The sequence below is a fragment of the Pleurodeles waltl genome, chromosome 5, assembly GCF_031143425.1.
Source record: "Pleurodeles waltl isolate 20211129_DDA chromosome 5, aPleWal1.hap1.20221129, whole genome shotgun sequence".
Taxonomy (NCBI): Eukaryota; Metazoa; Chordata; class Amphibia; order Caudata; family Salamandridae; genus Pleurodeles; species Pleurodeles waltl.
In genome coordinates this window covers 1,170,010,015-1,170,036,936 of record NC_090444.1, presented here as the reverse complement: position 1 = coordinate 1,170,036,936, position 26,922 = coordinate 1,170,010,015, and positions in this window count along the sequence as shown.

The following is a 26,922-nucleotide window of genomic DNA, read 5'->3' as shown; positions in this document are numbered from 1 at the left end:
AGAAATCGAGCATTACCCGTGATATGGTGGGCGGAAGACCACCAGCACTGACGGTCTTCTGGCACCCGTGGCTTTGGCTGTTTGTAAAAAGACCACCAAAGTCGTAATGAGGGTCTATGGGCCTCATTACAACATTGGTGGGCGGCGGTTCATGCGGCCGCCAATGCGGCTGCACTCCTGCGGTACCCATTTTGACATCCCCGCCAGACCAGCGGGGTTGTGGGCCGCAACATGGGAGCCGGCTCCAAATGGAGCCGGCGGTGTTGCGGCCGTGCGACGGGTGCAGTTGCACCGGTTGCGCTTTTCACTGTCTGCACAGCAGACAGTGAAAAGCCACATGGGGCCCTGTCAGGGGGCCCGCGACTCCTCATACCGCCAGCCTTTCCCGCGACTCCTCATACCGCCAGCCTTTTCCTGGTGGTTCAAACCACCAGGAAAAGGCTGGCGGTAGGGGGACTCGTAATCCCCTGGGCAGCGCTGCTAGCAGCGCTGCCCTGGCGGATTACTACCGCCGGGGCCATTGTGGCGGGAAAGCGCCGGCCCCGGCGGTGCGACCGCGGCGCTTCCGCCGCGGTTGTAATGACCCTTGAAGCACCGCTAGCCTGTTGGCGGTGCTTCCGTCATTTCAGCCATGGCAGTCCTGTACCGCCAGGGTTGAAATGACCCCCTATGTCTCTACTTCACTTATCTTGCATGTTAAACAGCTCCTTAAGTCTATTCTGGAGGGATCAGAATGCTCTGATGTGTTAGAGGCTATAGAAAGGCAAGCAGAATTCCTCTCAGATATATTAATTGATGTTGTGCATGTTTCATTTTCAGAAAAGCTGCAACTATTGCAGCAAGCATGGACCTTTTCTTGATGATTTAGCAAAATGGTGCAACCAAGAAGTCTGAAGATTTACATTTATCTTTTGAAATGATAAAATTCTTTGTGGCATGGTTGAAGGAGAAACTTTGGTGGTCATTACAACCCTGGCGGACGTTGTTAAAGAGGCGGTAAGACCGCCAACAGGCCGGCGGAATTTTTTGGGGAATTACGAACATGGCGGAAACCGCCAACAAAGAGAGCCACTTTAACACTCAGACCGCCACGGCGGTAAAAACAAACAGCTCGGCGGCCACCGCCAACAGACAGGCGGAGGACAATGTACCGCCCACAGTATTATGACAGGCCAATCCGCCACCTTTTCCGGGGCGGATTCACCGCGGAAAAAAACACGGCGGAAACAGGAATTTCTAAGGGAAAACGCTCACCTCTACACACTCCACGAGGAAGGAGGACACCATGGAACCAAAACTCCAAATCCTACCTGCGATAGTCTTCCTGCTTCTGTACCAGGAGCACCAACGCCGGCGGTGAAGACCACGGTGAGTACTGCACCTCCGACACAGGGGAGGGGGAGGCAAAAAACAGGGACACACACATGCAACACGCAACACGCAACACCCCCACCCCCACCCTCACCCACTACAACACACACACTAATACATATCAATACATCACAGTTACACCCCCCCCCCCCGGAAGAATGCAAAGACAAAAGGAAATGAGTGTAACCATTGTAATATATCAAAATGCAGTAATAAAAAATATACATATATACACTATTAACAAAATATACACCAAGAATAGTAGTCCAGGTATTGCACCATTCATAGTCCGTGGACCACTGGGCCCAAAATGCATGGGCGAGGCCCACACACGATACCAGATCAAAACAGAGAGAACACTGCAGGGGCATCAGATAGAAATACAACAGGCACGTCAGGGGGAAGGGGGGGCACCTCAGCCGGATGAGGGCACAACGTCAGATCAACAAGGGGGCTCCATGCCCATTGATGTATCCTGGGGAGTGCAAAGCCACAGTCTCTCAAGTCTCTACAGTGGGTGGTTTGCCCACTGCTGCATCCTGGGGAGTGCAAAGCCACAGTCTCTCAAGTCTCTACAGTGGGTGGTTTGCCCACTGCTGCATCCTGGGGAGTGCAAAGCCACAGTCTCTCAAGTCTTTCAAGTGGGTGGTTTGCCCACTGCTTATCCTGGGGAGTGCAAAGCCACAGTCTCTCAAGTGGATAACAGCCTCCACTGGTTCTGGAGGGGGACTGGTGCCCAGAGTGCTTCATCCTGGGAAGGACAGACGGAGTGGATGCATGTCTCCACTGGTTCTGGAGGGGGACTGGTGCCCAGAGTGCTTCATTCTGTGAAGGACAGACGGAGTGGATGCATGTCTCCACTGGTTCTGGAGGGGGACTGGTGCCCAGAGTGCTTCATCCTGTGAAGGACAGACAGAGTGGATGCATGTCTCCACTGGTTCTGGAGGGGGACTGGTGCCCAGAGTGCATCACTCACCCCGTGACGGTCCCTGTTGCGTCAGTGCCCCTGCCGCTCCTGGGCTAGCGGTGCTTGAGTTGGCGGTGCTTGCCCTGTTCAGCGGTGCTTGAGTTTGCGGTGCTTGCCCTGTTCAGCGGTGCTTGTCCTGTTCAGCGGTGCTTGAGTTGGCGGTGCTTGCCCTGTTCAGCAGTGCTTGAGTTGGCGGTGCTTGCCCTGTTCAGCGGTGCTTGCCCTGTTCAGCAGTGCTTGAGTTGGCGGTCCTTCATTGCCCAGCTGGGCTGGGGCTGGCGGTCCTTCATTGGTCAGCTGGGCTGTGGCTGGCGGGGCCCTCCTGGGCAGCGACCATGGGGCTGGCGGGGCCCTCCTGGGCAGCGACCATGGGGCTGGCGGTGGCCTCCTGGGCAGCAACGATGGGGCTGGCGGTGGCCTCCTGGGCAGCGAGGATGGGGCTGGCGGTGGCCTTTTGGGCAGCGACGATGAGGCTGGCGGGGCCCTCCTGGGCAGCGAGGATGGGGATGGCGGTGGCCTCCTGGGCAGCGAGGATGGGGCTGGCGGGGCCCTCCTGGGCAGCGAGGATGGGGTTGGCGGTGGCCTCCTGGGCAGCGAGGATGGGGCTGGCGGTGGTCTCCTGGGCAGCGACGATGGGGCTGGCGGTGGCCTCCTGGGCAGCGAGGATGGGGCTGGCGGGGCCCTCTTGGGCAGCGGGGATGATGGCGGTCTTCTCCGCCGTGCTGCTGCTCCCAGACTTGCTGGGTTTCTTGTGGCCCTTCCCCACCTTGCGAGGAGTCACAGCTGAGTCCACACTCCCACTGGGACCCCTGGGATCGGCTTGGGTGGCTGGAGTCTTCCCCCTCTCCCGCCGGGCACTGGCCAACTTCTGGTGCTTCACAGGGGGGGGACTGGCTGTGCTGTGGCTCCGTGCCACACTGGCTGTTCTGGTGGCCGGTGCACTCCACATACCTGTACCAACAGGCACCACTGGTCCCGGAGATGTTGTGGCTGAGGTGCTAGTTCGGGACCTATGAGTTGGACGGGGTGGGGGGGTGGTGGGAAATAGGTCAAGGCTGGACAGGAAAAGTTTTTGGGACACACTGGGACGGGTAGCTGGAGGGGGTTTGGGAGTGGAGGAAGAGGTGGTGGTGGTAGGAAGTGTACCTTTTGTGGCTTTGGGTGCAGGTGCATGTGTTGGAGGCTGTTGTGAGGTGGATGGCTGTTGGGTGGGTGTGTGCCTGCTTTTGTGTATTTTGGGAGGGGGCGTCACAGACACACTGGGAGAGGACACAGGGGACGTGTGTATGGTAGTGGGGGTGGTGACTGCACGTGAGCGGGGTGTGCTGGTGGGTGTGCTGGTGAGGGACGTAGTGGCTGTAGAGGTAGTGCATGCAGGTGTGAGTGTAGACGAGACTGGGAGGGAGGAGGGAGACGAGTAGTAGGGGGACACAGTGGAGGCAGTGGATGTTGGTGTGTCTGCATGTGTGTGATGCTTGCGTGAGTGCCTGTGGGATGTGTGGTGCTTATGTTTACCTGAGCTTCCCTTGAGTGGTGAGGTGTGTGCAGGCTGGTCTGATGGTGTGCTTGGGATAGGCAGAGGTAGAGGGGATTGGGTCTGGGTGGAGGAAGTTGGAGGGGGGAGGCTAGACACGGGGACAATGGCTGCCATCAGTGCTGAGGCCAGAGTTTGAAGGGCTCGGTGAAGGGCCGCCTGACCAGAATGACTGCCCTCCAGGAATGCATTAGTTTGTTGCAACTGCCTTTCTACACCCTGGATGGCATTCAAAATGGTAGACTGCCCAACAGTGAGGGACCTGAGGAGGTCAATGGCCTCCTCACTGAGGGCAGCAGGGGTGACTGGGGCAGGGCCTGAGGTGCCTGGGGCGAAGGTGATGCCCACCCTCCTGGGTGAGCGGGCACGGGGCGAAGGCTGAGGGGCTGCTGGGAGGGCGGTGCTGGTAGGGGGGTGGCGGCTGTACCTGTAGATGCGGGGGGCACAAATGTTGCCGCCACCACAAGGGAGCTCCCATCAGAGGACGAGTCCGTGTCGCTGGTTTCAGCTCCTGTCCCCGCCGTGGTGCTCCCCTCGCCCTCCGTCGCACTGGTGAATTCTGAGTCCGTAGTGTGGCCCTCCATGGCCATGTGGGATGCAGCTCCCTCGTGCCCCGGTGCCACTGCTCCTCCGCCTCATGATGCTAATGCACACAAGAACAGGGAGACCACAAAAAAGGGGGTGGGGGGAAAAAGAAGAAAGACATGTTGAGTGCATGGATTAACGCTACCGTTGGCAGACAAGACAGACACAGAAGCCCCCTGCACTACGTCGCGTTCTTGGGCTCTACAGTGCAATTCATGGGAAATGGCCTACAAGGCTATGGACGACATCTGCACACATAGATGACACAGGTGCATGAATAGCTGTACTTGGCACTCTACAGAGGTGGGGTGGGGGGCCACAGGGCCATGCTTTATGGAAGGGCCTAGCCTACGGAACTCGCCATGGCCTAGGGAAACCCACAGCCCTCCTCCCCCACCCAGACACCTCCACTGCACGCAAAGTCAGCTGAATGAGAGTGTACTCACCCCCTTGTGTCTGCTGTGATGCCCTCAAGCGCCCATCCAACTCCGGGTAGGACACCACCAGGATCCTGAACATCAGGGGGGTCATGGTTCGACGGGCACCCCTCCCACATTGGGAGGCCATCCCCAGCTGAGCCTCCGCCGTCTTGGGGAGGACCCCATCGACGAGCTTCTCCAACTCCTCCGATGTGAAGGCAGGGGCCCTTTCCCCAGATGCACGAGCCATTGTCTCTTCCAGACCGAGGTCACAGCAGCACTTGCAGTGTAGGTCCTCTCCTGTCGAAGATCAGGTATCGAGTGATTATACAGATAGAAAATGGCGGTCACGTCCGCGGCGGTCACGTCCGCGGCGGTGCGTACCATCACCGCCGGCGTACATCGTCATTGGCTCCTGGGACCCATAGGGTCCTATGTTAAACAATACAGCATTGCGCCGCGGTCTTCGACCGCCTACCGCGACGGTGTACAACGCCAGCGCAGTTACCTCACATCCCATTGTCCCACTTTACAGGTCAGGCAGCCGCCATTTCAGGGGCCCACATGGCCTAATTTCCAAATACGTCACACATACCTAGGCCTAGTCTCAACACACATACAGGCCACATTTTGTGTATGATTGGTGTTCTGTGTAGACTGTGGGTACATACCTCTGAGTTGTTTGACTCTGTGCTCGCTGTTGTCCTTCATAGGCACCGTCCGCTGGGACATGTGAGGAGATGGCGGAATCCTCTGGTGTACCGACCGCTGGTGGACCTGTCGACAGTGGAGGAAAGAAATTTGATTATCACCTACAGGTTTGACCGTGCCACAATCCAGGAACTGTGTACACAGTTGGAGCCTGACCTGATGTTGGCAATCCGCCAGCCCACAGGAATCCCCCCTCAAGTGCAGGTGCTCTCAGTGCTCCATTTCCTTGCAAGTGGGTCTCTTCAAACAACTGTCGCCATGGGATCAGGGATGTCCCAGCCTATGTTTTCCAACGTATTGTCCAGAGTGCTGTCTGCCCTTCTGAAACACATGCGGAGCTACATCGTTTTCCCTCAGGTGGAGGATTTGCCTACAGTGAAAGGTGACTTCTATGCCCTTGGACATATCCCCAACATCATAGATGGGACCCATGTGGCTTTGGTTCCCCCCACAGGAGTGAACAGGTGTACAGAAACCGGAAGAGTTATCATTCCATGAATGTACAGATGGTATGTTTGTCAGACCAGTACATCTCCCATGTGAATGCCATGTTCCCTGGCTCAGTGCATGACGCCTACATCCTGCGGAATAGCAGCATCCCTTATGTGATGGGTCAACTCCAGAGGCACAGTGTGTGGCCTTTTAGGTGACTCTGGTTACCCCAACCTGTCATGGCTACTGACCCCAGTGAGGAATCCCAGGACAAGGGCAGAGGAACGCTACAATGAGGCCCATGGGCGAACTAGGAGGGTGATCGAGCGGACCTTCGGCCTCCTGAAGGCCAGGTTCAGGTGTCTGCATATGACAGGTGGATCCCTATTCTACTCACCAAAGAAGGTGTGCCAGATCATCGTGGCCTGCTGTATGCTTCACAACTTGGCTTTGTGACGACAGGTGCCTTTTCTGCAGGAGGATGGTCCAGATGGCGGTGTTGTGGCAGCTGTGGAGCCTGTGGACAGTGATGAGGCTGAAGCAGAGGAAGAAGACATGCAGAACAGGGACTCAGTTATGCAGCAATATTTCCAGTGAAACACAGGCGAGAATACATTCCTGTCTGCTACATGTACTTTTACACTTCTACCCCTATCCTGTCTGTCGTTTTCACCCAGTGTATGGTCACTGAGTTGTCACTTTCCCTTACGGTTTCACAGGTGTGGGTCCCAACGTCTGTCATCTGCTTAGATTCCTCATGGACTAGAGCTGTGTGACATAGGTATGTTGACATTACTATTTCAAGAACATTTTGGCACTGTAATTGCAAATACACTATTTCGAAATCACAGACAGACTCCAGATCTTTTGGTGCTTTAGGTGTGTTTATTTAAATATAAATTAATGGAGGGGGAAGTTAAATGGTGAGGAGTGTCCATGGAAGAGTCCAGTCTATTAGTCTCGCAGGTGCATTGCCCATATGGGCATAGGAAGTGGAGCTGGGGCAGTTTCAATATGGACAGGGTGACAAAGTGGGACAGTGGGATGACAATCAGGGTGGTCTCATTTCTTGGCGGGTGTCTTGGCATCGTGCTCTGTCTTGTTCCTGGATCTCAGGGACAGTTTGCGGGGTGGTTCTCCGTCTGCAGGGGGTGGGGTGCTGGTGTGGTGGTCCTGTGGCGGTGCCTCCTGTCCACTAGCGCCGGCAGAGGTGGTGGGCAGTTCATCGTCCATGCTAGTGTCAGGGGCCCCTTGTAGTGCCACAGTGTCCCTCCTGGTGTTGAGTACTTCCTTCACCACCCCTACGATGGTGCCCGGGGTGGAGCTGATGGTTCTGAGTTCCTCCCTGAACCCCAAATACTGTTCCTCCTGCAGGCGCTGGGTCTCCTGAAACTTGGCCAGTACCGTTGCCATCGTCTCCTGGGAGTGGTGGTAGGCTCCCATGATGGAGGAGAGGGCCTTGTGGAGAGTGGGTTCCCTTGGCCTGTCCGCTACCTGTCGCACAGCAGCCCTCCCAGTTCCCCTGTGTTCCTGGGCCTCCGACCCCTGGACCGTGTGCCCACTGCCCCCAGGTCCCTGTTGTTGTTGGGGTGGTGGGTTATCCTGGGTTCCCTGTAGTGGTGGACACACAGCTGATTGACGTGTCCTGGGGACGGAAGTATGGGCCCGCTGGGTGGGTGCTGTGCTGGTGTTTCCAGAGGGGGTAAGGTCTGTGGTGGCCTGTGCCTGTGTGAGAGGTACCGACTGTCCAGAGGCCCACGATGGTCAAGGCTGGTCATCTAGATCCAGTTGGACAGAGGTGCTGTCATTACTGTGGGCCTCTTCTGTGGGTGGAGTGGACATGTCTGGACCCTCCTGTCTGGTGACGCTGGGTGGTGGTCCTGCAGGGGTGTAAAGGCATGATTATTGCATCTGTGTGTGTCATGGTGTGCAATGGGTGGGTGACCGTGTACCCCAGTGCTGGCATTCCTGTGTGTGAGCTTGTGTGATGATGGTTTAGGGGGTGGATGAGTATGTGCAGTGGGCATGCTTTAGTGATGGGTGTCCATGCGTTGTTGTTGCATGCAGGGCTTGGTGTTGGGATGGGTGGTTTGTGATATTGGGACATTTGTGAGGAGTTGGAGTGATAGGGGTGAGGGCGAGGGTGGGGGTATGTGATGGCATGCAGGTAGGGTGGGGGATGTAATAGTTAAGATTTGACTTACCAGAGTCCATTCCTCCACCGACTCCTGCGAGGCCCTCAAGATGCAGAATCGCCAAGACCTGCTCCTCCCATGTTGTTAGTTGTGGGGGAGGAGGTGGGGGTCCGCCGCCAGTCCGCTGAACCGCCTGGTGGTGTCTTGAGACCAAGGAACGCACTTTCCCCTGTAGGTCGTTCCACCTTTTCCTGATGTCCTCCCGATTTCTTGGGTGTTGTCCCACTGCGTTGACCCTGTCGACTATTCTTCACCATAGCTCCATCTTCCTTGCAATTGAGGTGTGCTGCACCTGGGATCCAAATAGCTGAGGCTCTGCCCGGACGATTTCCTCCACCATGACCCTGAGCTGCTCCTCCGAGAACCTGGCATGTCTTTGCCGTGCCATGGGATGGTGTAGGTGATGTGTGGGGTGGTGTGTGTGATGATAAGTGTGGTGATATGTAGTGGTGTGTTGTGTGAGGTGCGTGGAAGTTGTGTGGGTGATGGTGTTGTGTGCCTGTGGATGCTAGTTTGTTGATGGGGGTGTCTCTCTCTTGCCTTCGGTCGTGAATTGTGGTCGTAGGGGTTTGTGGGTGATGTGGGTGTGTGTTTTATATTGTATTGGGTGTGTGGGAGTGGTGTGTGTATGTGTATCAGGTGTGTGTATTTCAAATTGTCCAATGTGGCTGTGTCGTGATAGTGTGGGCGTATTTCTGTTGGCGTGACGGTGTCGGTTTTGTTTTCACCAGTTTATCACTGACCTTTGGTGTGGCAGACTTGTGTGGGTGTCTGAATTTTGTCGGATTCAGAGATGTGGGTCATAATAGCTGTGGCAGAATTCTGCGGCGGTGTTTGGCGGTCTTCTGCACGGCAGTAAGCGGCTTTTACCGCCAATGTTGTAATGACCCCCTTTGTCTTTTCACAAAAAGAATCATTCTTCTTTCTAATGAGTGCTGCTGTTCTTGTTCTCTTGCATTTAGTACTATTTTGTCAGTGCTATATGTACCCTCAGGTCCATTTTGGATGTGAGTGTGCATTTTTATGTTAAGATTATAGCACTAAATGCAGGGTTATGCTTCTTCTGTAATTCTACGCGATCTTATGTAATGTTGCTTTAATTTTGCATCATTACACTAAAGCAAATTACATGAGTTACACCTATGCCTGGCTGTGACAAGATCTTTCTGTTCAGGGCAGATGGAACTTGATGAAGAGTCACCACTCTTCAAATTGGAGGGAGCTCTCTGCAGTTCTCCAAGCCTTATGCCATTCAGCCCTGTATAGAAAATCTGCATGTTCCAATTCAAACCCACAATCTGTTGACAATTGGATATATAAACCACCAGGAAGGGACCTGATGAAGGTCTTGCAAACTGGTAGCAATGCAGTTGGAATCCTGGGTGGTACTTCATTTGCTATCGCTAAAGGGTTACCATATCAACGGTCAGGACAATCTTCAGGCAGACAGACTAAGCAAAGTGCTTCCTTCATCTAAATATCTGCCCCTCTCCGTTGATCTTCAAGGCCGTTTACCCGAGAATTGTAAATGGCCTTGAAGGCCATTCTAGTCTACTTTGTGTTCACTTTCTTCAAGATTGTTCAATTGCCCAAATTTTGCTCTTGTATTCAGGGCCTTGGGAGATGGATGTTCAGTCTACTTCCTCAAATACAAAAGGAGGTAGCAGAAGTGATTGTGGGCCATATTTATACTTTTTGACGCAAAACTGCGCTATTGCAGTTTTGCGCCAAAAAGATTAGCGCCGGCTAACGCCATTCTGAAGCGCCATGCGGGCGCCGTATTTATTGAATGGCGTTAGCCGGCGCTAGCAGACCGGCGCTGCCTGGTGTGCGTGGAAAAAAACCACGTACACCAGGCAGCGCCGGCATAGGGAAAAATGGCGTTAGGGCGTCTTAAAATGGGGCAAGTCAGGTTGAGGCAAATAAATCGCCTCCACCCGATTTGCGCCATTTTTAACGACGCCCAGATGCCATTTACATGACTCCTGTCTTAGTAAAGACAGGAGTCATGCCCCCTTGCCCAATGGCCATGCCCAGGGGACTTATGTCCCCTGGGCATGGTCATTGGGCATTGTGGCATGTAGGGGGGCACAAATCAGGCCCCCCTATGCCAAAAAAAAATATTAAAAAAAAAAATAATTATACTTACCTGAACTTACCTGAATGTCCCTGGGATGGGTCCCTCCATCCTTGGGTGTCCTCCTGGGGTGGGCAAGGGTGGCAGGGGGGGTCCCTGGGGGCATGGGAGGGCAGCTGTGGGCTCATTTTGAGCCCACAGGTCCCTTAACGCCTGCCCTGACCCAGGCGTTAACAAGAGGCGCAAATGCGGGGTTTTTTGCCCCGCCCACTCCCGGGCGTGATTTTTGCCCGGGAGTATAAATACGACGCATTTGCGTTGCAGTCATTTTTTTAGACGGGAACGCCTACCTTGCATCTCATTAACGCAAGGAAGGCGTTCACGCAAAAAAATGACGCTCTTTCCTCATACTTTGACGCTAGACGCGTCTAACGCCAAAGTATAAATATGGCGTTAGTTTTGCGCCGAATTTGCGTCGAAAAAAACGACGCAAAATCGGCGCAAACGGAGTATAAATATGCCCCTGTGTGTTTTCCCATCTGGGCTTCCAGAGCGTGGTTTCCTCACCTTGAGTTTGTCTCCCTTCCCAGCTTGGAGTATTAATCTGATTCCTTTCCTCATCGAGCCCTTGTGTGTTTTCTTCTATAATGCCTACCTCTATCAATTTGGAGGTTCAGAGCTTTGGGTTCAAACCGGAGATCTACCAGAATACCTTGCTGAGGCCATTCAGAGATCGAGACAGCCTCCAGTTTGAAGGCATTGTCCCATCAATAAGGGAATGGACAAAACTGGTATACCCTAAGCCTTCCTCTCCTGTATAGTGTGATCTGTCTTTTTATTTTTAGCTTCTTTATCAGTGATTTGAGAGAAACTATGGCCCATATTTAATGGAAAATGACAAAGCGCGACGCTGCACCAAAATTGGCAGCACCGTGCTCTGTCATTTTCACAATGCAGGGATGCGCTGTATTTAATTGAATACAGCGCACCACTGTGTTGTCCCCTGCGCTGGCACTAAATCAAGCTGCCTAGCACCAATGCAGGCATCCTTGCACCATTGGGCAAGTATGTCTGCATTCAGGGGTTTGATTGTTTATGTGTGGGAAGGTGTCCCTTCCTGCACATAAACAATCACTAATGGTGATTTGGTACTTCTGTGTGTGCTCCAGAATGCAGCACACACAGAAGTGCCAGAACGTCATTTTGAAATTATTATTTATGTGCATGAAAGGACACCTTCCCGCACATAAAAAAATCATGTCTGGCATTTTGTTCTTTCTATGCATGCTGCAGAATGCAGCACACATAGGAAAAGCAAAGAACGAGGAGGAATAAAAGAATTCCTCCTCGTTGCACCTTGCTAACACCACCCCTGGGGTGGCGTTAGATTTTGGCGCTGCCTCAACTTTACGGAAACTCGTAAATCTGAGGCAGCATCAAAATGCAATGGGTGTTGCTGTGGCATGCCCACAGCAACACCCATTTCACGCCCCTTCCACACAAAGGACTGCGTGTGAAGGGACAGTATTTACAATGTGGCATTAAACCACAAAAAGTAGTTTAACGCCACCTTGTAAATATGGCACAGGGCATTGCGCCACCGGAGTGTCACGAAAAGTGATGGGGAGTGGGGAGGTTTAGCCGGGGGGGGGGGGGGTTTGGCCTGGCCTTGGAAGTGGAGGGAGTGGGATTGGCCTTGAAAATGGAGGGAGTGGGCTTGGCCTGGGAAGTGGATGGAGTGTGTTTGGCCTTGGGTGTGGCAACAGGAGCAGTGGAAGTGACTGGGGCGGAAGTGGCAGGTAGTGGCAGTGCATGGGCAGGGGCAAGGGCAGTGGCAGACTGGGAGGCAGAAGCCAGGAGCATTGGAAGGGTAGCAGGGCGCTTGGGGGAACATGGACTGGGTCAGTGGTGTGGAACAGGGAAAACTCACGTAGGAAACATTTGTGGGGGACACATGGGAGTTCAAGGTAAGGACATTTGAGAGTGGAGGGAATGGGTATAGTTGTGAGGTGTGTACGTGGAGGTGCTTGGGGTGCAGGTGCATGGGTGGATGAAATGTGTGTGCTTGGGGACTGTTGGGTGGGTGAGTGCTGGCGTTTAGATGTACTGGGAGGAGATGGGGGAAATGCAGGGAGATAGCGGGGGCGTGTGAGTATATGGTGGGGTGGTGTCTGCAGGTAGGGTGGATGTGCTGCATGTGGGAGGGTTTTGAGAGTTGTGGTGTCTGCGCCAGTGGTGCATGGGGTGCATTAATGGAGATCAGAGGATGTGTGACGGTGGCAGTGAGGGCACATTTGGCAGGATCAGTGACTGATGTGGTGCTGACTGCAGGTGTGAGTGATGTGTCGACTGTGAGGGGGGAGATGGTAGGGGAGTCGGTGCAGAGTGTGGATGTTGTCAAGTCTACATGTGTCTGTTGAGTGTGTGCATGGTTGTAGTTGCGTCTGTGGTGCCTATGTCTGTCCTTGCGTACCATGTCTGTTGATGTAGATGCATGTGGGTCAGTGGGTATGCCTTGGATGGGTGAGGGGAGTGGGATGTTGGTATGGGAACAGTTAGCTGGAGGGGGGACAGAAGTAGAAGGGACACTGGCTGCCGTCAAGAAGGAGGCCAGAGCCTGAAACGATCTCTGTAGGACAGACAAGGCAACGTGAATGCCTTCCAGGAAGGCATTGCACTGTTGCATCTGGGATGCCAGTACATGGATGGCATTTACAATAGTTGTCTGCCCCACAGAGATGGACCTCAGGAGGTCAATAGCCTCCTCATTGAGGGCAGCAGGGCTGACTGGGGAAGGGGTAGAGGTACTTGCGGCAAAGGAGATGTCCCCCCTCTTGGGTGAACGGGCATGGGCAGCTGGGTGGGATGCTTCGGTGAGGATGGTGCTGGTAAGGGGGGTGGTGGTCAAGGATGGTGCTGGGATGGTCCCAGATGCATCCGCCACTACTAGGAAGCGTCCATTTGAGGAGGAATCAGAAGATGTAGTTGCCGATCCGGTCTCTCCCATGGTACTCCCCCCTTCCTCCATCCCACTGGTCCCCTCAGCTCCGCAAGTGTCAGCCTCCTGGGTCTGTTGGGCTGCAGCGTCCACACTCACCGTGCCCCTGCTCCTTCGCCAGATGATGCTGATGCATACAAAGACAGAGGAGGACAGGGAGAGAGGGAGAGGGAGAGACAGAGTACAATGTTTCAATGCCAGCCCAACAGTCACACAGGGTAGAACATCAGCATTTGATGCCAAGCCACGATACACTATGCCCACCTCTGAACATCCTTCAAATTGGGAACACCATGGTGGTAATTGTAAGAATACACATGTCAAGAGCTGAAGGTCTGACTGATGTAAACATGTACATAAGGAGTGTTATACCCACCACACCTGTCCAGTACCTGCCCACTACCCATGGCCTTTTGAGACAGGCATGCAAAGAACTGCACACCCAACATGATCCTGCATGGCTAGTTGGCAGCCCTCTTGGCTATTGTCAATCAGCACTGTCACCACTTGGTGCATCCACCCCACTACACATGCAGTACCTGCCAGCTGAATGAGGTCATGGATTCACCCCTGGCACAGTGGTTGCCCAGGCCCAGTCACAATGCCCTGACACCCGAGGTCTAGCTAGTATGTGGCCACACAGTTTCAACATTGTCTGCCCCGCTACCACTGACAGCATGGCATTACCTACACCTGTGATACCAATCCTGCCCATATGGACACAACCCATAGTGGTCATCATTGTACCTAGCATACACAACACAGCTACCCAATGGTGCCCTCAAAGAGCCACCATGCCAACACATGTTGCAAGTTACTGTGAGTACTTACCCCCATGTGGCAGCTGTACTGCCCTCAAGTGTCCATGATCCATACACACTGTCACCTACCAAGGCCCTCAACCCCATGCGCACAACTCACATACAGTACAATGACATTGGGCTCCCCTGCTGCTCTGGTGCCCCACACAACTGTCCATACAGGGGCAGGACCCCGTCCACGAGCTGCTACAACTCTTCCTGGGTGAAGGCTGGGGCCCTGTCTCCTGCAGGATGTGGCATCTTGAGTCAGAACACAGCAGCACACGCCGTGGTGGTCTTCAGTGCATGACAATCAGAAGTCAAGTGAGCATGAGCACATGAAATGGCAGTAATGGCTGCTGCCGACATCACCGTCTCTACCACCGGCAATCACCATTGGCTCCTGCCTCCCATTGACAACAGTGTGAACCAATGGTAATTTGCACGGTGGTCATGACCGCCTACCGCCATGACGTGTTACACCAGTGGGATGATCTCACTTCCACCTGTCCCATGCATGCAGACAGGCGGCTACCATTTTACATATCCAACGCATAATGTGTGTTAAAGTAGTGCGTCATGGGTAACATATGCTGGCCTGTGGCCACGTCAACACCATTGACACACTCTATTGTGCACAACATTAAAACAACTCTCTCCTGTTCCCAGTAGGATGGACGGTTGAGGATAAGTGTACAGGCCCCTAGTAGACCTAGCCACCCTCGAGGAGCATCACATCATCCAGACCAATCGCCTGAACCGTGTGACCATAATGGAACTGTTGGCCCAGTTGGAGCCGGATCTGTTGCCTGCCATTCGCCATCCCATTCGCATCCCTCCCACAGTATAGGTGTTGTCATTCCTACACTACCTTGCCTCAGGCTCCTTCCAGGTCACAGTGGGCCTCACAAGTGGGATGTTGCAGCCATTGTTCAGCAACATCCTGAGGGATGTAGTGTGCCCTGATCAAACATATGGCCAGCTACATTCGGTTCCCCCCGACGTGCTGAATCTCCCCACTGTCAAGGCTGCGTTCTACAATGTGGCACACGTCCCACATGTAATTGGGGCTATTGTTGGCACCCACATTGCCCTGGTGCCACCCAGGAAGAATGAATGGGTGTAAGGAACCGCAAAAACTTTCATTCAGTCAATGTGCACGTGGTGTGTCTTGTGGACCAGAACATCTCCCAGGTGACGTCCAGGTACCCAGGCTCTGTGCATGATTCCTACATCCTGTGGAACAGCAGCGTCCCACACATGATGGCACCACTCCAGGGGAACCAGGCCTGGCTCATCGGTATGTGCCCCTGCATATGTGTGCCCTTCAGCTCTCTGCACCCTTATGTTCTTCCCTATTGCCCTCCTGGTCTTGACATGTCTCTTCCCTCTATGCACACAGATAACTCAGGCTATCCCAACCTGCCCTGGCTCATGAAACACGCGAGGCATCCAACCTCAGCTGCAAAGGACTGTCACAATAAGGGCCCACGGTCATACCAGATGGGTCCTTGAGAGATGCATCACTTGCTGAATGCCAGGTTCCATTGTTTGCATGTCTCTGGGGTGCCCTACTCTACAACCCACTGAAGGTGTGCCACATCATTGTGGCCTGCTGCATTTGGCACAATCTGGCACTGAGGAATCACATCCTATTGCTGGATGCAGAGGAGGGGGTAGCTGTGCCAGAGGCTGATGAAGGGGACATGGGGAGTGATGAAGAGTAAGATGATGAGGATGCAGCTGACTCCAGGGCAGAGCTGATTCAACATTAATTCAGCTGAGATGCAGGTAGTGTAAACTGTGTGGTATGTGTCCTCTACAACTGTCTACCTTGTCCCTGATGCCACCTGTTGTCTGTGGCCACTGACGGTATTGTTTACAGCCATGACTCTGGGTGGGCTTAGGGGGTGTCACATGTGCCCATGACTTGGGTAGTCACAGTGTACAGGTCAGGCCTATCATCATGAAGCTGTTGTGCTGGTGGACTAATGCCATCAATGTGTATATAGACTGTTCCCTGAGCTTCTAGTTTAAGTGCTAAGTGTGTGCCACACAGGGTTGTTGCATCTGTGCAGCATCTATCCTGGGAGTCGACATTGGGTGGCAGTGCTACATTGTTGTTGCTGGCAGTGGGTACGGGGTCACGTCTGGCGCTGGGTCCTTTGAGGGTGGGACCATTGGGTTGGTATGTGTTGTTTCTGTGTGTTGGTACTGGCCATATGGTTGTGGACCTGACTTGCATATCTGCCTTGGATACCTGTTCCCACAGTGCATTTGTGTGGAGTTGGTATCTGTGACTCCTACAGCGATTGTTGTCCCTGTCTTGCTGTACTTCCAGGACAATGTTGTGGTGTCCTGTGGTCCCTGCCTGGGATGTTGCCTCCATTGACTCATATCACCAGCCACTGCCTGCCCACGATCAACCTCCCGGAATTTTGCTCCCCCCTCTGTCACCCTCCCATTAATGTGCTGGGCGATAGGTTGCCACTTGTACACATATTGGCTGTTCCATGGGTACTCATGGCAAATATATATGTAGACATGAACTTTGCTCAATTGTCGTTTATTTGGGATGGACAAGTGCAAGGGATGATGAGTGGGCTTATGGCAGAGGAGATCATCAGAGTGGTGAGGTAGCTGTAGGTAATCCAGGTACAGTCTGCTGGCCATGGGTAAAACGTAGACATGGTAGTGGACAGTCAACAGGGTGTCACAGTCACACACAAGGGAGAATGTCCAGGAGAGGGTCACTTCCTAGCAGTGGTCGTGGTCTGGCCCTTATGTCCGGCTGGATGTCTACTTGGATGTCCTCGCTTACGTGGTGGTCCCTCAGCTACAGGGGTCGGGCGCTGGTGTCCTGTGAGTCCGGTGGCAGGCCTCCATGCCACTGGCTGCTGCTGACGTGGAGGGCTGTGATGGTATGTGGCCAGTGGTAGGGGCCTGCTGGTGGGTGGTGGACTCACGCATGACTGTGGTCAGGTCCTTGAGTACCCCTTCTATGGACGTCATGGTGGTATTGTGGGCCTGCCACTGTTGCATGGCCTCCTGATGGTATTGCCCCGGCAGCCACTAGGTATCCTGCACAGTAGCGAGGATCTGGGCCACTGTGCTGTGTCCTGGGTGTGTACTTGGTTGAGGCCCTCCTGGGCAGTCAGTTGGTGTGGCTGTCCCAGCCCTTGGCCCACAGTTCCCCTCCCACTACCCCTGCCCCCCTGTGCCTGTGCCCCTGGCACAGTGTGCCCACTCCCAGTTGCAGCAAGGCCTTCATTGACTGTGGTATGTGCCCTTGACTCTGGCCCCTGTACTATGGGGCTCACCTATGATTGACGGGTCCCTGGGGCACAGTTTTGGGGTTCAGGGTCTGGCTGTGGTATTGTTGCCACATGGGTAGGGGTGTCCAGTGTGTCCAGGGTGGGTGTGCCATTGGTAGACTGTCTAGTGGCCCCAGATGGCCCAGGCAAGTTGTCCTTCTCCATACATCCATTGGGGCCTTCATCCTGGAGTAGGCTGTCTCAGCCTGGTATCCTCTGCAGGAAGGATGGATACAGTAGTTGTTAGTTGTGTGACTGTAGTTTTAATGTCCCTGTTGTGATGCATGCAGTGGCTCAACTTGCTTGTCAGTGATGGCAATGACAGCTGCTGCACTGCAGACATTGATTTGGATTGGATTGTGGGAGCTGTGGTTCTTCACATTGTGGATGTCATTCGTGCATTAGTGGTGTGTGAGTAGCAATGGTGGGAGTGGGGTGCATGCAGAGTATGCACGTGGGATGTTTGGGACGGGGCAGTGGGGTGGGTTACAGTGGGTTGTAGGGTGGTGGGGAGGCATGCTGGGCATGGGTGGCCGGTGCTTGTGGGTTGTTGCTGACTTACCAGAATCAAGCCCTCCGCTGATGCCACTGAGGTCCTCGGGATGCATGATGTCCAGGACCTTCTCCTCTAAGGTTGTCAACTGAAGGGGAGGAAGTGCAGGCCCACCGCCGGTCTTGTTGCAGGCTATCCTCTGTCTGTCCGCCAAGGAACTGACCTTTTGCCTCTTTCTAATGTCCTCCCTTATGCGTGGGTATGTGCAGACTGCCTTGACCCTGTCAACGATCCTCTGCCATAACTCCGTCTTTTTGGCTATGGCTAGAGCTGTGGCTCTACTCTGATGATCTCGTCCACCATGACCCGCAACTCATTGTTGGCGAACCGTGGGTGCTTCTAGCATGACATGGTGTGGGGTGGGGAGTGTTAGATGCAGTGTGGGTTGTGTGGTGATGTGGGGGTATTTGGCTTTGTGTGCTGGTGAGCTGTGGTGTTGATTTGCGCAACGTGTGCTGTGTGATATTTGTTTGCTGTGTTTGGGGTGTGCTTCATCTCAAGTGTGACGGTGGCTGCTCGTATTTGTCGCAAGGGATTGTTGATGTTATAGGGTGGCGTGGCCAGGTGTGTGTGGTGTGTTTATGGTTATCAGGTGTGGGATATTTGAACTAGCCAATGTGGTGTTAGCTACTTTCCGCGGTGTCTATTTGTTCCATCACTGTGCAGACCACCAACGGTTTCCGCCGTGCATGTTCCGCTGTGCTGGATATTGCCTCACAATATAACGGTCAGAATGGTCTCAGCATGGCGGGGCCCGCGGTTGATCAGTCACTCTTTCGCCATGGGTTGTGCTGGCGGTGTTGGTTTTGTGTCTGTATTTGGGCGGTTTGTGTTTTGTGACTCGTAATCTGGCGGATTCTATACTGCCACCACTGCCGGTATGGTGACGCCATTTCACATGGCAGTCTTGCCCAAAAACCACCAAACTCCTAATGAGGGCCTAAGTGTGGATGTCCTGTGGTATAGCTTGATGTTTAGTAAGAGTATGTGTAGTCGTCTCCTAATACCAACTATCCATGTGATGCTGCTTCTTCCAAAATATCAAAATGCCACCTAATTTTTCCTGTTTGCCCAGGGGGAAGTCGGAACGCCGTCAATGGCTCCTACCAGATTTGTGGAGCTCAAAAGCTTATTGGAAGCCTTCAAGAGTTTTTTTTTATATGCAGACCTTTTTTCTCCTTGGACTTACCTATTGTTTTGAAATCTAATCAAGATTTCCATTTTGAGGCTCTTAATTCGGCTAGTTTGATGAATTTGACCTCATAGCTAGCCTAGAATCAGTAAGCTTGTAGAGCTATTGTGCAGATCTCTTTTTTCTTAGAAGAATGGATGATCTGTTCATTTTGAGGCCTGATCTTAAGTTCCTCCAAATTCCTCCCCAAGGTTGCATTCATGGCCCACCAGGATCAGTAGATTATGTTACCTGTGCATTTCCCTTCACCTTCAGTAGATCAAGACCTTTTACACTTCTTAGCTGTGAGGAGAATAATTCTGATTTGTTTGAATAGACCTAGACCTTTTGTAGATTAAATTGCCTTTATGTCATTCTTAGTATCATAATCCTAGGTCACTGCTGGTAAGCATCTTCTAGTTATATTACCAGATGAATTCGATCTATGATTTCTTTTGCTTATGCATTGGCAATGACTCCTCCTCTTAACAGCATTCACGGTAGAACTATTGAAGGTGTGGCAGCTATCTGGGCATGGGTTCAAGGGCCTCTTTATCTCAGATTTGTTGAGTAGGCACTTGGGTTTCTTCTCTTATGTTTGTCAGCCATTTCAGTAGTCAAAATGTATGATAGGAAGGTGGCTTCTTTAGACAGGGGATTCAGAGTGCTAACCCGTCTTATTTTTAATTACATATTCTGGTGTTTCTTTCAGTGTATTCAATAATACTTTGGTATTCCTCAAATCTAATGGCAAAGACAAAGATGAGGGCTATATGGGTAATGACTTAGAGCATGATTTAGAGGGATGGGTTACTCTGTCACAAACATGATGGATATCCCGTCCACTGTATCATGATCTACATTAGCTTCAATGGGATCGTAATAGGGTAGACAGAATTTCTGTCACAAATTCAAAATCAGGCCCTTAATTACTTACTAGTAATCTTCATTATCCTTAATCCTACTTGTCCTCATCACAGATATTAAAACCCACCCACATTCTTCATACTGCTGACACACAAATAGATGTGTTAGGTTAGGAATAATGCTAGATAATTTATATATTTGCAGCTCTCACTCCAGTAGGCAGATCCTAATTCCCAGCATACATCCAGGTCTTTTTCTCCTGTGTGAGTTCAAAAGCTTTATTTATCAATCTTTTTAATAGTGCTTCTTTATTGGAATTATCATATGTTATCATGAATATTAATTATTAATCAATAAATCAAAGTAATCAGTTAAAATATCAGAATAAGTGCATTAAGCACATACCATAAAAGAAAAAAAATCCCTATTCTTGAGCCTAAGGATGGGTTGGGGAGAACTAGAAAATGGTGCCAGTCAGAACCTATAAAAATCTCTAAATAGAGAGGTTAAAGCATACAGCTTCACAGTCAAATATCAATTATCAATCAAAGATCAACGTCCCATAAAGTGAGGTTCAGGAAACTATAGAGTCTCAGAGCAGTATAGATTTGGGCAGGAAAGTAAGGAATGAGACCACCTACTCTAGGAACACACATTCTTATAAAACAACATATCTAGGCTTTGCAACATGTTTCTTCTTGTTATGCCAGTCAGCCAATCAGCTTTCAATGCCCTCATGGGAACAGGAACATTTTGCCGTCTTCTCACCGGGGAAACAACAGTCCATAGACAACAATGTTCAAGAGAATCATTTTTAGCAACTATATTGTATAAATCCTCAAGGGTTTTCAGCATTGTCTTTCTTTAAGAAAACTGCAGTTTCATGTTTAAGCACCTACATCATTTTATTAAAACATGAGGTACTTATTCATGCAATGTTCTAAGCCTTTGTATGGTTAGAAACATTTTGCAGCATGAAACTAAACATTTCAATACATTATTGTATTCTATAGAAACATTGCCTGTGAGATGGTCAAAATAAAGTTTATTACACTGTCATGGATTTCACAGTATGTTAGCTGGTCAGAAATTAACATTTCATTTTCTTAGCCTAGGTCAGTTTTGCAAGAAAATGTTGCTTCAGCTATTCAAGCCTAATACGTGTAAATGTGGCAGCCTACTACATTTGCTTTGAATTAAAAGATTTTTTTTGCCTAAGGCCCACATGTTAATTCTGTATGTTATTGTATTAACTTTCAATAATTAAAAACTCTTTGTCAATCTCCCCCTCTGATGGTTTTTAACTATCACAAATTATTTACAGATGAATGTTTAGAGTCCACTGTCATCTTCAGTTGAGTATTTTCTCTTTCTTTTTAAGCTCTCAGATTCTTTCAGCCCTTTACATGTTCTACTGATATGATTTAATTATAATTCTCTCTTCATCTTTTTGTTTCTCTTTCCATTCTTACTCTTCACAATGTAACATTTGATAGGTTTGTAAAATCCTATTGAGGTCAGGAAACAAACACTAAACATTAGTATGGGTACAGATATTGCTTTGATAATTTCTGCTCCAGGTGGTGTAAACCAATTGCCTATTTCAGAAAATCTTTTACTAAACATTTCTACAACACTAGTGGTTTTTTCAAGTCTGTAATGTTGTTTGTATATTCTAATAAATTCTTACTCTTATCAGGAATGTATGTGCAGCAATGTTGAACTTTCAACACCTTGCAGACAACCTTTTTCTGTGAGTAAAATGTTTAATGCTAATCAATTTTGCAAAACCATTGATCTACTACTAGCTACTAACAACTAGTTCTGTGTTAAACTCTAATTAGGCTCCAGAAGTACTTGTTGCTTCTTTGTCTACTACTAAAGCTTTTTAATCTTCTCATCATTCAAAATCACTCCAACTGGTGGGATAATTGCACAAAACATATCTCCCACTAATTGTGTTCCTTCACTAATACTATGTGTGTGTCTTTGTGGTGGGGTCATTGTCAAAGCGTCTATACTACACACATGATACATCTTTGGAAAAAGCAAAGCTAAATAGCAAATACCTGCCCAGTCAGCAGGTAATATGAAATTGTCCATAAATGAAACATAGTCCTGGAATAACTGGTTTGTCACCTTGTAAAATTTGCCATGATCCTCCTGAAAATTCAAATGTGTGTTCACAATTACTATTCCCTACAGGTCTTTTCCTCAATTGTTTTTTTCTTCTAAAAACACAAACATTTCATTTTTGTTTCATTTCAATTTTGGATAAATAAATGTTTTCGATATTTGTCCTCTTTCTTTTTCCAAATATTTTTCAAAACATCATCATTTCTATTTTTACTGTGAGAAATGTGTGATATCCTTTGCTCTAACATCATGATACATGTTTTCTCTTATGGTCTCATTTAGCAACTTATCATTCTTTATTTCAGGCTATTAAATGTTTCATTCAATAGAGGTTTACAGATGTTTGTTTATTCCAGAAATCCTCAGCAGTTTGTTCCCAATTACAGATTCAATATGATGTCAAGGTAGTTCAGGCAGCTCTGTACACAAATCAAGTAAGTCTGATATTGGGACATTTAGCACTTGGTACACGTAGTAAGTCAATTCAGGTGCAGAATACCTCTGACAAGGAACTCTTGCTCTTGGGTATCTGTTGATTTTCTACTTCTGTGTCACTTATACCACTTGAAGGTGTTTCATCAGCAATTGTTGGTGGTATGCGTTAAAACTGAAACACTTGATTTCAATTTCTTTTGACCAAAGATTCTTCGCGATTCAGCTTTGCAAGTGACTCTCCTGATTCAGTACTCACACCTTCACCTGGATCTTCCAGTTGTACTGGTGATGTCTCAGCTGCCATGTCAGGTTGAGTTCTTGTTTCTCTTTCTTCTTTTTCACCAGAAACTTCAGTGCCATTTTCTGGGCTCTCAGGATTCTGGACTGGTGCATCTGCCTATAGTTCTTCACTCCTTTCTCTTACCTGCTGTTGTGCCGCTTGTGGTATTGCTCCTTGTTCTTTTACAACGTGCGGTGGTATTGTCACCAGTAACCTTGGTTCTGGTTCAGAGAACACTATTTCTTCATATGGATCTCTTGTTCTCATGAATATATGTATGACAATGTATATGATGCATTCACCCAGTTTGGTCCACATTTAGCACTAGTATTCATGATTAAAATCACCTGGTAGGAGCCTTTCCACCTTGGCTAGAGACAGGACTTCCTTATATGTTTTTTTCTCAGCACCCAGTCACCAGGGTTGAGGTTGTGGCCCTGCTATTGATGTGAACTTCCAGTGACAGCTTCAACCTGTCGAGAAACAGAAAGCACCACATCAGCCAATATGTTGCAGTAATCAAGTTTCATGTCATCTGTGATGTTCACAAATGTATTTGCCGGTCCAGCAGAAAATCTCAATGCACGCCCCATCAATATTCCATACAGCGATAATCCTGTCCTCCTGTCTGGTGTACTTCAAAGGCTCTTCAGCAACAAGGGCAAAGCATCAGGCCATTTCAGTGAAACAGATGCACAGACCTTCACCAACCCGGATTTTATAGTTCCATTGAGCTGCTCTACAATCCCAGTTGCCTCTGGATGATAGTTAGTGTGCAATTTCTGCTCCACTTACAATGCTGCATACAACATCCTATGGAACTCGTTGTTGAAATGAGTCAGCCTATCTGACTCCAGAGATACCTGGATTCTGTACCTGGGTATTAACTCTCTCAAAAGCAGTTTAGCTAGATTGAGACTGTCTTTACTACATGTTCGGTAGGCTTCTACTCATCAAGAGAAAATGTACACTATAAACAGGATGCATCTCAGCCCATTACAAGCAGGCATTAACATTTTCGATAAGGTCCATTTGCATTCTGTTGAAGGGACCACCTGACCCCCATACATGACTCAGTGTGACTGGTGTTCTTTTCCTTGCATTCATCTGTTGGCATGTTACACAACAGTGGCACTATTCTTCTGCAAGCATCCTTAATCTGGGGTTAACCAGTTTTGCCTAAGTAATCTGACCATTGCATCTCTTCCTAAATGTGTGGGACCATGAATATGTTGTGTCATGAACGACAATAAACTGTCTGTAAACACTGCTCTGCTGAAATCCAAATATAATTTCCATCTTTCCTACATCCTGCTCTGATCCAACACCGCTGTTCTGCTTCTGAAGTATTTCTCTGCAATCTCTTGAGTTTTTCCCATGGGTACAGATATTGCTTTGATAATTTCTGCTCCAGGTGGTGTAAACCAATTGCCTATTTCAGAAAATCTTTTACTAAACCTTTCTACAACACTGAAAAGACAGTGTTCTCTTCAGAGTATGTCCATGTAAGTCCCATTAAATGTGCAAGCCACAAGTTCACAACATTGTGCAACTTCTCCAGCATATATGTTTCCCACTGTGACATATCCATTGCTATTTCTGTGAGCTGCACATTGACCAACTACAATTTAATTTGGAAGATGCAAAGCTTCTAGCAATCTGTTTACATGTTCATCATTTCTGATGGATGACCCAGATGAAGTAATGAAACCCCTTTGTGACCACAACTGTCCAAAGACATGGACCATACCAAAGCCATTATGATTATAAATATAGTGACACTAATTTGAGTTGATAGACTGCAAGCTCTGGTAAAGGCAATCAGTTCTACAACATGTTCTCAGGTAACCACTTAAAGCCATGAAGCTTCTGCAACTTCTTGATTTGTACAGACAGCATAAGCTGCTCGCAGGACACCTTAATTGGTTCTCAGAGATGACCGGTCCCCAAAATAATCTAATCAGGCACACTTAATAGTTAATCTTTTATGTCTTTCTTTGGCTTGATGAATAAATTCATGACATCTAGGCAATCATGCTCAAAATCCACTTTGTTTATATGACCCTCTGGCAACAGGAATAAAGTGGATGGTTTAAAATCTGACATTGTTTTAAAACGATGTTCTCTGAAGCAAGGATTTGCGACTCATATTTTGTAAGTCTGTAATTAGTCAGATACTGGATGTTTGTTTTGGTAAGCAAAATCTCCACAGAATGTGGTGGGACCATAACAGTTTAAGGATGTCCCATCACTATCCTTTTACACTTCTCTATGCTGACACCAACAGCTGCCACTGATTGGAGACAACTGGGCAGCATAGAGGCTACGGGGTCAAGGATAATTAAAAAGTGTGCCACAGGTCTTCTTGTTTCTTCATGCATCCGAGTAAGCAATGACAAAGTGCAGCTCTCCCGCTTACTGAAAAACAATGTGAACATCTTACTTTAATATGGCATTCTTCGCTCTAGGAAAGCTTGCAATTACTTGTCCCATGAAGCAGGCCAGACACATCTTTGTGTATCAGCCTCAGTAAAGGCTTAGCCACTAGGGAAAAGTTTGGTATCAATTGTCTACAGTAGCCAACCATTCCCAGGAACATTCTGACTTCTCGCTGTGTTTTAGTGGACTTATCCTCAATATTGTCTCAATTCTTTCCTGTGACACCATTCTTGTTCCTTTTACAATGATATGGCCCAAGCATTGGTTCTCTTTTTGACAATATTGCAGTTAGCTTGGGGACCCTTTGGCTGTCATTATAACATTGGTGGTAAAAACCACCTACCGCTGAGGTGACAGCCGCCAACATACCGTCACCACGGCTACCATCCGCCCACCATATTATGAGCACTGCCTGACTTCTGCCACAAGAAGGGCGGAAATCCAGCAGTGCTCATACTGGCGGATAGTGGTAAGCTGGCACTGCTACCACCAGCACAGCCAGACCAGTAGAATGCCACCAGCCATATTATGTCCAGTAACATGGCCTGCGGTGTTCTGCTGGCGGGGAGCTGCTGGCGGTAGCAGTGCCCCTTCCCATTCCCTACCGGAAGACCTCCTCAACCAAGGTTAACCAGGCTTCTGACAGGAGAGGGGAGTGGGATGGTGGGGGGTGTTGTGTGTGTATGTCTGAGTGTGTGTATTGAACGTGCAAGTGTGTGAATTTGTGTAAGAATGGTGAAGTGAGTGTGTGTCTGCATGTCAGTATGATCATTGTAAGAATGCGTGTGAGCATGTCTGGAAGTATGCGTGTATGAATGCGTGTATGCCAGTGTGAGTGATTGGGTGTATGGGTGGAGGGGTGAGGGGGTAGTTTGGATGAAGGGGTTGGGGGTGTCAGGTGAGTGTTGGGGGGTGGGGGAGCCACCTACCGGTGACAGGGAAGGGGAGGTCTCTTCGGAGGGTGGAGGTGTGGCTGTGTCGTGGGGCGTTCTTGATGAGACGGGTGGATGCGTTCTGGTTACGTTGTAGTCTTTTCCAGGTCTTGGCAGTGGTTCCGGCGTAGAGAGCATTGCCGTAGTCGAGGCGGCTGCTTACAAGGGCCTGGGTGACTGCCCTTCTGGCTTCAGTGGGGATCCACTTGTGGATTTTTCGAAGTTTGCGCAGGGTGTGGAAGCACAATTTTTCAAATTGGGTGTACCACTGCATAGAGTTCTCTCTCAATTTTAGGAAATTGTTCATAAATGCTGCAAACCTCCCCTACTCCATGACACATAAACATACCTTAAATTTCTCTCAATGAATACGCCAAAACTTATCCTTCATCTAGGGGACCTGGAGGTGGTTCTGCTTTTACTTCAGCCGCCTCTGAGTGTTTCTTTTTCTTTTCCTCTTTCTTTGCCCATTTGTTCTCTAATTTCTCAAAATCACTCAGTTTACAAATGCATTTTACAAATTCAGTAATGTGCATTGCATTCCATAACTGTATTGTTATGATTGCTTCATCACCTAATTGCGTGCTGAAACTTTTCTGTAATGGGACACTTTTTTAAAGACCTACCTCATATTTTATGGCCAATTCAGTCAATTTATCATGGGTAGCTGCTGCGTGCCTAGTAATTTATTTGTACAAATAGATCC